Genomic DNA, 11,119 nt, shown 5'->3' with positions numbered 1-11,119 from the left:
GTTATCTCTGGTAATAGTTCTCTTCCTGGGTCAGGCTCCCTATCTAAATTCTTTTAGGCAGTTAAGGGAGAGGTAGGTGTGTCAGTTATTTATTTATTTTTTACCATGTTTATGCTCCTAGGAGCTAGGAAATAGATGTATGTATGCTAAGTCATATATATATATATATATATATATATATATATATATATATAATTATTTTCACATCTATATATTTTAAGATAAACATGAATTCATACCAGTATCACATGGTTCATTCTAGCCTTCCCTTTTTGCTCTCTGTAGCCTCCCACTCCAACCATGAGAAAGTTGGCTCCAGCCATCCACCACCCATTTACTTAATCGCTCGGTCCCAGTAGGCTTGTGTGGCAATATCAGAATTGTTAGCCTGTACCCCATGGGAAACAACGTTATCAAAATTGAGCTTAACTGCCTTTCTATGGTTCCTTTTGTCTTTAGCCTTGGAGTTTCCAGTAAAATATCATTTTCCAAGGTTACTTAGGCCCGCATGTCTTCTTCCCACGTCCTTCAGTGAGGTAATTTATAACACAGTTAGATTATGTTGTCACAGCCTTCATTCTATTATGGGATTCCCTGACCTCCTGGTTGATTTTGTTAAACTTATTATACAATACATTTGTGTGCGTGTGCTGTAAAGGTGGGTTTTGACAAATACATTTTAAAGTTTTCCGCACATAGATTTTCCCCCACATTCCCTTTTAGGTTTCTTCTTAAGGTATGTTATCTTCTTTGTTGCTATTATGAATAAGGGGTTCTCTATTATTATATCCTCTAACTGGTTATTATTTGTGTATATATATATATAAAAGGCCATTGATTTCTCTTTGTTAATTTTATATCCTGTCGCTTTGGTGAATACTTTTCTTGTTAGAGTTCATTTACCATTGATTCTCCAGCGTTTCCCAGGTATAAAATCATATCTCTGGAAACAGAGATAACTTTATTCTTTTCTAATTCATGTGCCTCTCATTGATTTCTCTCCTCTAATCACCACTTTTCACTAACAGCAACCAGGGCTTCTTGTTGACATCTGATGCCAGGGCTGAGGCAGGGAAAGTACAAGATGAGCCTGGAGCATCGTGCTTTACCATCCATTAAATAAATTTGCATCTAAAAAGGATCCTTAAGTCCAAACCAATGTAAATAAATAAGTGGAGGACAAGGGGAAACTATTCCTTATAGAGGAACACCAACAAATAAATATAGAAGAAATTATGGAATTTAAAAATTACTGTTTAACAACCACTTCTGCAATAATTATTTCAGGCAACAATCATCAGTGGGTGCTAACAATAGTGGGTAAAAATGTGATGAAGAACACTATATTTACATAGTATCAAAGGGATTGCCCCACAAATTACCTCTTAATTATAGTGGGAAAAAGGATAACTTTACAATGGAGACAGTGGACACCACCTTAAGCAAGTGGACAACATTAACACAAACAATATGGGAACAAACTGATATTTCCTGCTTCCGGATATGACTTACTGACAAAGACACATTACTTCTGTGGTGTTTCTGCCAAAAATCCATATCCCGAGTCTGAATCATGAGAAAATATCAGGCAAACCCCAACTGAGGGACATTTTACAAAATAATAGGGTTGTGCTCTTCAAAAATATCAAAGACATGCCCTGGCTTGTGAGACTCAATGGATAGAGTGTAGGCCCATGCACCAAAGGGTCACGGGTTTGATTCCCTGTCAAGGGCATTACCTGGTTTGCAGGTTCACTCCCTGGCCCTAGTTGGGGCACATGGGAGAGGTAACCAATCAATGTGTCTCTCTCACATTGATGTTTCTCTCTCTCTCTCTCTCTCTCTATATATATATATATATCCCTCCTCCCTCCCTCCCTCCCTCCCTTCCACTCACTCTAAATATCAATCGGAAAAAATCCTCAGATGAGGATTAACAAAAAAAATAAAATTAAAATTAAAAAAACAGCCCTAACCAGTTTGGCTCAGTGGATAGAGGACGGCCTGCGGACTGAAGGGTCCCAGGTTCGATTCCGGTCAAGGGCATGTACCTTGGTTGCAGGCACATCCCCAGTAGCGTGTGTGCAAGAGGCAGCTGATCGATGTTTCTCTTTCATCGATGTTTCTCTCTATCCCTCTCCCTTCTTCTCTGTGAAAAATCAGTAAAATATATTTTAAAAAAAACCATCAAAGTCATAAAAACAAAAACAAAAAACGTGAGGAAGTGATCCAGTTTCAAGGAGACTAAAGAAACATGACAGCTAAATGTAACATGTGATCCTGGATTTAATCCTGTACCAGGCAAAAAAAATTTGTTTTATTATAAAGGACTAAAGGCCTGGTGCACGAATTCATGCACCAGTGGGGTCCCTTGGCCTGACCTGCAGGATGGGGTCAAAACCAGATGTCCAATATCCCCTGAGGGGTCCCAGATTGCCAGAGAGTGCAGGCCAGGCTGAGGGACCCCACCGGTGTGAGGGACATGGGAGGTTGGCCAGCTAGGGAGGGACTGAGCGAGGGCTCAGGGCATGTCCTGCCTATCTCGCTCAGTCCTGATCAGCTGAACCCCAGCAGCAAGCTAACCTCCCAGTCAGAGTGTCTGCCCCCTGATGATCAGTGCAAGTCATAGCGAGCAGTTGAGCAGCCTTAGCATATCATTAGCATATTATGCTTTGATTGGTTGAATGGCCGACTGGACAACTAGACACTTAGCATATTAGGCTTTTATTATATAGGATGCCAGTGGGGCAACTGGCAAACTTCGAATAATGTCAGTAAAATAGATGATAATAGTGTATCAGTATAATTCCCTGATTTTGATAAGATAAGAATACTGTGATTATATAAGAAAATGCCTTTCTCATATGTCTTTGCACAGGAAAGACTTAACGTAATAGGCCTGAGACTGCCTAGCCTTATAGAGACTTCATTGCAAGGATGGCCCTTGACTAGCATCTGGAAACTTGGCTGGTAAACAATTCCCTACACTGTTATAAAACCTTTTCTAAATTATGAGAGTGGTTCACTGGGCTTAACCAGTTTGTATAAACAGTGTGATTTATGTGGAGCACCTGCATTCCTTCAGGTAGTCTGGAATTTTGGTACAAGCTAGGTAGAGGGTGCCTCGTGACCAGCTTCCAGTGAAAACCTCGGGCAGTGAGTCTCTAATGAACTTCCCTGATATACAACACATTAGACACGTTGTCACAACTCTTTGCTGGAGGAACTAAATGTATCTTGTGTGACTCCACTGGGAGGTGACTCTTGAAAGCTTGTGCCTGGTTTCCTCCAGACTTTGTCCTATGTGCCTGTTTCCTTTGCACAAAGGAGAAGGATAACATAAGAAAGTCTTGTGGAATGTGCATGGATTTCTCCACATTCCACCTGTGTCCTTTTTATCTTGTTGCTCCTATCTTGCATTTATCCTTTCAGTGATAAAGATTAGTTGAGTACAACTATATGCTGAATCCTGTAAGTCCTCCTACTGAATCACCAAACTTGTGCATGGTCTTGGGGACTCCTAACATGAATACAGAGAGAAGGAGAGAGAGAGACCTAGAGAGAGACCTAGATAGAGACAGAAAAAGAGACAAAGACAGAATGATAGAGGAAAAGTGGCAAAATCCCATATAATAAAAGGCTAATATGCAAATAGACGGAACAGCAGAATGACCAGTCACTATGAGGCGCACTGACCACCAAGGGGTAGACGCTCAATGCAGGAGCTGCCCCCTGGTGGTCAGTGTGCTCCCACAGGGGGAGCGCCACTCAGCCAGAAGCCAGGCTCATGACTGGTGAGTGCAGTGGTGGTGGCAGGAGCCTCTCCTGCCTCTGTGGCAGCACTAAGAATGTCCTACTGACAGCTCTGGCCTGCTTCCTGCTGGAAGTGGGCCTAAGCCATCAGTTAGACACCCCCCAAGGGCTCATGGACTGCAAGAGGGTGTAGGCTGGGCTGAGGGACCCCCTCCCCCCGAGTGCACACATTTCATGCACTGGGCCTCTAGTGTTAACATAAGAAGCATCTGAATGAAGGATATTATTATTTTGCAACTTTTCTGTAAATCTGAAATTATTTCAAAAAAATATTTAAAAATAGAAAATGAAATCAAATCTGTATCCTATGTGAGCTCATTGGTCATCTATTTCTAGGCCTTCTCAGTGAATAGAAATGGGAAATACATGCAAGCACACACTCATACACAGAATTACCTTTCTCTGTCTTATTTAAAGTCATGAGAACATGCTCTGGCCAGCATTGCTCAATGGTTAGAGTGTTGACCTGCACACCGAAAGGTCTTGAGTTCAATTCCCAGTGAAGGGCACAATCCTGGATTGCAGGTTTGTTTTTTTTTAAAATATATTTTTATTGATTTCAGAGAGGAAGGAAGAGGGAGAGGTAGAAACATCAATGATGAGAGAGAATCACTGATCAGCTGCCTCCTGCTCACCCCATATTGGGCATCGAGCCCATAACTCAGGCATGTGCCCTGACCAGGAATCGAACCAGTGACCTAGCTCATAGGTCTATGCTCAACCACTGAGCAACACCAGCCAGGCTGGATTGCAGGTTTAAACCCTGGCCCTGGTCTCTCACATCAAGGGTTCTCTCTCTCTCTCTCTCTCTCTCTCTCTCTCTCTTCTCTCTCTCTTTCTCTCTCTCTCTCTCTCTCTCTTTTTCCCCCTCCTTCTCTTCCACTCTCTCTAAAAAATCAATGGAGGAGCCTGAGCCGGTTTTGCTCAGTGAACTGAAAGGTCCCAGGTTTGATTCCAGTCAAGGGCACATGCCTGGGTTGTGGGCTCGATCCCCAAGAGGCAGCCGATCCACCATGATTACCTGGTCATACGCCCCTGGCCAGAATTGAAACTGGGACCTTTCAGTCCACAGGCCAATGCTCTATCCACTAAGCCAAACCAGCTAGGGCTCATCATTGAAGTTTCTATCTCTCTCTCCCTCTCCCTTCCTCTCTTAAATCAATACATATTTTTAAAAAAGTGTATGATTCAGCCGAAACCAGTTTGGCTCAGTGGATAGAGCGTCAGCCTGTGGACTGAGGGGTCCCAGGTTCGATTCCGGTCAAGGGCATGTACCTTGGTTGTGGGCACATCCCCAGTGCAGGGTGTGCAAGAGGCAGCTGATCGATGTTTCTAACTTTCTATCTCTCTCCCTCTCTGTAAGAAATCAATAAAAATATATTAAAAAATAAATAAAAAGTGTATGATTCAATATTTTCTTAGTATATTCACAGAGTTATGTGAGCATCACCACAATTTTAGGACATTTTCATCATCCCCCAAAGAAACTCTGTACCCATTAGCAGTCATTTTCTACTCCTTTCCAATTGTAGGTAACCACTTTTTATTTCTATAGGTTTGCCTTTTCTGGACATGTCATATAAAATCATACAACATGTGGTCTTTTGTGACTGGCTTTATTCTCTTGGCATAATGTTTTCAAAGTTCATCTATGCTGTAGTATGTATCAGTACTTCATTCCTTTTGATTGCTGAACTAGAAGCCCAGTGCATGAAATTCGTGCACGGGGGCGGGGGTGTCCCTCAGCTCAGCCTGCACCCTCTCCAATCTGGGACCCCTCGAGGGATGTCCGACTGTCCAGTGGGATTGGGCCTAAACGGGCAGTCGGACATCCCTCTCACAATCCAGGACTGCTGGCTCCCAACTGCTCGCTTGCCTGCCTTCCTGATTGCCCCTAACTGCTTCTGCCTGCCAGCCTGATCACTCCCTAACCACTCCCATGCCAGCCTGATTGATGTCTAATTGCTCCCCTGCCAGCCTGTTTGCCGCCAACTTCCCTCCTCTGCCAGCCTGGGCACCACTAACTGCCCTCCCCTGCAGGGTTGATCGCCCCCAACTGCCCTCCCTTGCAGGCCTGGTCCCTCTCAACTGCCCTCCCTTGCAGGCCTGGTCCCTCCCAACTGCCCTCCACTGCTGGCCATCTTGTGGTGGCCATCTTGTGTCCACATGGGGGCAGGATCTTTGACCACATGGGGGCAGCCATCTTGTGTGTTGGAGTGATGGTCAATCTGCATATTACTCTTTTATTACATAGAATAGAGGCCTGGTGCATGGGTGGGGGCCAGCTGGTTTGCCCTGAAGGGTGTCCCGGATCAGGGTGGGGGTTCCCTTGGGGAGTGGGGAGGCCTGAGTGAGGGGCCTGTGATGGTTTGCAGGCCAGCCATGCCCCCTGGCAACCCAAGTGGAGGCCCTGGTATCTGGAATTTATTTACCTTCTACAATTGAAACTTTGTAGCCTAGAGCAGAGCCAAGCCTGCTCGCTCCGTGGCTGCCGCCATTTCTGTTGGAATTTATGTATCTTCTATAATTGAAACTTTGTAGCCTGGAGTGAAGGCCTGAGCCGGCCAGGGCTGCAGAAGCTTGGCTTCCTCCATCGCCCAGGGCAACCCTAGCCTCCTGCTCTTCCAGCTCCGTGGCTGCTGCCATTTCTGTTGGAATTTATTTACCTTCTATCATTGAAACTTTGTACCCTTAAGTGGAGGCCTGGGCCCCGCCAGGGTGTGCGGAAAGCTTGGCTTCCTCCATTGCCAGGGAAACCCAAGCCTCCTTCCTGCTCTCTGTGGCTGCAGCCATCTTGGTTGGGGTTAATTTGCATATTCACTCTGATTGGCTTGTGGACGTGGCTTGTGGGTATGGCTTGTGGGTGTAGTGGAGTGGTGAATAATTTGCATATTACTCTTTTATTAGATAGGATTCCATTATATTCAATACTAGTGACCTGGTGCACAGATTCGTGCACATTGAAAGGAAATTAATTAGCCCTGGCTGGTTTGGCTTAGTGGATAGAGTGTCGGCCTGCGAACTGAGGGGTCCCAGGTTCGATTCCAGTCAGGGGCATGTACCTTGGTTGCGGGCACGTCCCCAGTGGGAGGCGTGCGAGAGGCGGCTGATCGATGTTTCTTTCTCATCAATGTTTCTAACTCTCTATCCCTCTCCCTTCTGATCTGTAAAAAATCAATAAAATATATTTTTTTTAAAAAGAAAGGGAATTAATTAGAAGGGGTGTCCAGCGGGGCAGGACTGGGCGAGATGAGTCAGACACACCCTGGAGCCAACCTCCTGCAGTCCCTGCCCAGCGTCTGGGAAGAGAGTGGGGTCCCTCCAGTAGGTGGGGTCCCTTGGCCTGGCTTGTGGGGATCAGGCCGAAACTGGCTCTCCAACATCCCCCAAGGGGTTCTGGAGTGCAAGAGGGCACTCTATAAAGTTGCTGTCGTACAGGGTGTGGAAGGCAAACACAAGTGTGCAGTTAACCAGATTCAGGGCCGACAGTGCCCCAGCAACAACACATGGCCAAAGGTGAAATCACGCAGCCCTGGGAGGAATCTGGCTCCTTCCTCTCTGGTTTTGGGGTGCGTCACCCGAGAACTGCCACTGTCAAGTCACTGCAGCTCAGCAGCTCCTGTGTTGTCTGCCCCCTGGTGGTCAGTGCACATCATAGCTACCAGTTGGATGGACACTTAGCATATTAGCCTTTTATATATCTAGACTAGAGGCCCGGTTGTGTACTGGTGGGGTCCCTCGGCCTGGCCTGTGGGAATTGGGCTGAAACTGGCTCTCTGACATCCCCCGAGGGGTCCCGGATTGCAAGAGGGCGCAAGCCAGGTCGAGGGTCCCCACCGGTGCACGATCAAGGCCTGGGAGGGACCATGAGAGGGCTCCAGGGCGTGTCCGGCCCATCTCACCCAGTCCCAGTTGCCAGACCCCAGCAGCAAGCTAACTTACCGGTTGGAGCATCTGCCCCCTGGTGGTCAGTGTGCATCATAGCGACTGGTCGAACAGTCGAACGTTCAGACACTTAGCATATTAGACTTTTATTATACAGAATACCACATTGAATCATACACTTTAAAAGGTGAGTTTAATGGGATGTGAATTACATCTCAATAAAGCTGTTAAAAAAGAAAATAATTTAACCCTAGCTGGTTTGGCTCAGTAGATAGAGGGTCGGCCTATGGACTGAAGGGTCATGGGTTCAATTCAGGTCAAGGGCACATGCCCAGTTTGTGGGCTCAATCCCCAGTGCGGGGCATGCAGGAAGCAGCTGATCAATGATTTTCACTCATCATTAATGTTTCTATCTCTCTCACCCTCTTCCTTCCTCTCTGAAATAAAAAATATGTTTTAAAAAAGAAAATAATTTAAAATCTAGAACAAAATTTAAAAGATTTTAGCATATCATTCTGCTGGGAAAAAACACAAAGAAAAGAAAGCTGGAATGGCTATATTAATAAGACAAAATATGGTTTAAGTCTATTACCATCCAGCCAGTGTGGCTCAGTGGTTGAGCATGGACCCATGAACCAAGAGGTCGTTGATTCCATTCCTGGTCAGGGCACATGCCACGGTTTTGGGCTCGATCCCCAGTAGGGGGCGTGCAGGAGGCAGCCTATCAGTGATGTTTCTCTCTCATTGATGTTTCTATCTCTCTATCCCTCTCACTTCATCTCTCTCTAAACATCAATAGAAACATTTTTTAAAAAGACTGTATTATCAATATTTCTTAGAATATTTAACCTGATTACTGCATTTTCTGGCATCTCTTTAAATTTTGCACCCTAGGAAAGTGCCTCACTTGCTTTACCCTAATCCCAGCTCTGGTTAGGTCTTGTGTTTTGTTTGTTTGTTTTGTTTTTTTCTGGTCTTAAAATCCTTGCCTTTTATGGGACCTTTTAGCGTATTTATATTTTGTGAAATTATTGATATGGCCAGATTAAGCTCTATCATTGTTATCTTTTCTATTTGTTTCTTCTGTTTTTTTATTTTTTTTCTTCTGTTTTTTTTTTAAAAGATATATTTTATTAATTTTTTATAGAGAGAAAGGGAGAGGGATAGAGAGTTAGAAACATCGATGAGAGAGAAACATCAATCAGCTGCCTCCTGCACACTCCCTACTGGGTATGTGCCCGCAACCAAGGTACATGCCCTTGACCAGAATCGAACCTGGGACCCTTGAGTCTGCAGGCTGACGCTCTATCCACTGAGCCAAACTGGTTAGGGCTGTTTCTACCTCCTCCTCCCCCTCCTCCTCCCCCTCCTCCTCCTCCTCCTCCTCATCTTCTTTTTTAACGCAGTCCCCCACTACCACAAATTATGCAGTAGAGTTTCCCACCTTTGGGGAAATCGCAGGGGTCAGCGCATCCGGAGTGCAATGGATAAGCCTCGCCCTGGGGAAAACCACCTTCGTGATCATGGTATCTCCCCTGCCAGGTATTGTTTCTTCTGTTTTTTTTTTTTGTTTTTTGTTTTTTTTTATCCTCTGCTCTTCCTTTCTCACCTTCTTTTAAGTTAACCAAATATAGTTTAATATTCAATTGTTATTCCCCTCCTGGTTTTTCAGCTGTACCTGTTTTCATTATTTTCTTTAGAGATTTCCTTGGTGATTACAAAATCCATCCTTAACTTATCACAGTCAACTGAAAGTTAACATCGTACCATTTCATATGAGATGAAAAAACCTTGCAACACTATAGTTTTCTCTCTAAAATCCTGTCCTTTGCGTTATGGTTATGTATATAATATCTAGTATATGCATTGTAAATCCCACAATTCCTCTTGATCCTTTGGAGGCATGTTTTTATTTATTTTTTTCTTCTTTCTTTCTTTATTTTTAATTTTTATTATTTTTACAGAGAGGAAGGGAGATGGATAGAGAGTTAGAAACATCGATCAGCTGCCTCCTGCACACTCCCTACTGGGGATGCGCCCGCAACCAAGGTACATGCCCCTGACCGGAATTGAACCTGGGACCCTTGAGTCCGCAGGCCGGCGCTCTATCCACTGAGCCAAACCGGTTTCGGCTGATCTTGAAACTTTTAAAAAACAGTGTTTTATTGATTTCAGAGAGAGAAAGGGAGAGGGAGAGATATAAACATCGATGAGAGAGAAACATTCATCAGCTGCCTCCTGCATGCCCTCTTTTGGGGTTTGAGCCTGAAACCTGGCCATGTGCCCTGACCAGAATTGAACCAGTGACCTCCTGCTGCATGGAACAACGCTCAACCACTGAGGCACACTGGCCGGGCTAATTTTGACACTTTTGAAGAATATTGGTTGAATATTTTATAGGATGTCCCTCAATTGGGGGAAGAATACTCTGAAAGTGAAGTGTCCTATTCATTGCATCACATCAGAGGGTACATAAGTGCCATGTCTTATTACTGGTGATGTTAACATTCATCTCTTGGTTAATGTTGTCTGCCAGATTTCTCCATTGTGAAGTTACTATTGCCCTTTCCATGCTCTTGTTATTAGAAGCAAGTCACTGAATCCAGCTCATATTCAAGAGAAGAGGGGCATAGCTGGCGTGGCTCAGTGGTTGACCATCGACCTATGAACCAGGAGGTAATGGCTTGATTCCCAGTCAGGGCACATGCCAAGGTTGCGGGCTCGATCCCAGTGAGGGGTGTGCAGGAGGCAGCCGATTGACGATTCTCTCTCATCATTGATGTGTGTGTCTCTCTCTTTCTCTCCTTTTCTCTCTGAAATCAATAAAAATATTATTTAAAAAAGAAAAAAGAATGGGAATTAAACCCAACTCTTAGAGGGAAGAGAATCAGACACAGGCATACCTTGTTTTATTGTACTTCACTTTATTGCATTTTTTTTTTTTTTTTTACAAATTCAAAGCAAGACCCTCCCCCAGCAAAAATATTAAGACTCTTTATTGCAGTGGTCTGGAACCAGCCCTGTAATATCTCCGAGGTATGCCTGTATTTAATAACTATTTTAGAGGTGCTACTTTAAGGCTGTGCAACTAGTGTGTTCACCTTAAAGTGTTATCCACAATTTTTAGCATTTAGTGGATTAGATCTGCAACAATTATTACTGTGGTATTCTAATGGCAATTTTCTATTTCCCTCATTCCTTCTATATTTATCATTTGGAAGTCTTACATAAGAAAGAGTTGTCCCATCTCCAACATTTATTTATTCAACCATATCACTTGTTTATACATCATGAAATCATGGATATTTCTTTGCTTTTTTTTTAGACTATAATCCAATACTATCATTTTTGTTGTTGCTCAAGTTGTTCTAGCTTTGGCCATTGGGAGCTCTTTCAAGTTGGCTCCTGTAGCCTTATGAAT

At 44.1% G+C, this 11,119-nt stretch overlaps 1 pseudogene; it reads right to left on the bottom strand.

Moving 5' to 3' along the window:
• Positions 1 to 9,099: 9,099 nt before the first annotated feature.
• Positions 9,100 to 9,248, bottom strand: LOC129150377 (U1 spliceosomal RNA; annotated as a pseudogene).
• Between the last annotated feature and the right edge of the window lie 1,871 nt (positions 9,249 to 11,119).

This window comes from Eptesicus fuscus, chromosome 1 (genome assembly GCF_027574615.1).
Source record: "Eptesicus fuscus isolate TK198812 chromosome 1, DD_ASM_mEF_20220401, whole genome shotgun sequence".
In the NCBI taxonomy this organism is placed as follows: Eukaryota; Metazoa; Chordata; class Mammalia; order Chiroptera; family Vespertilionidae; genus Eptesicus; species Eptesicus fuscus.
The sequence above is the reverse complement of the archived record's forward strand: the minus strand, read 5'-3'. Positions and strand labels throughout refer to the sequence as shown.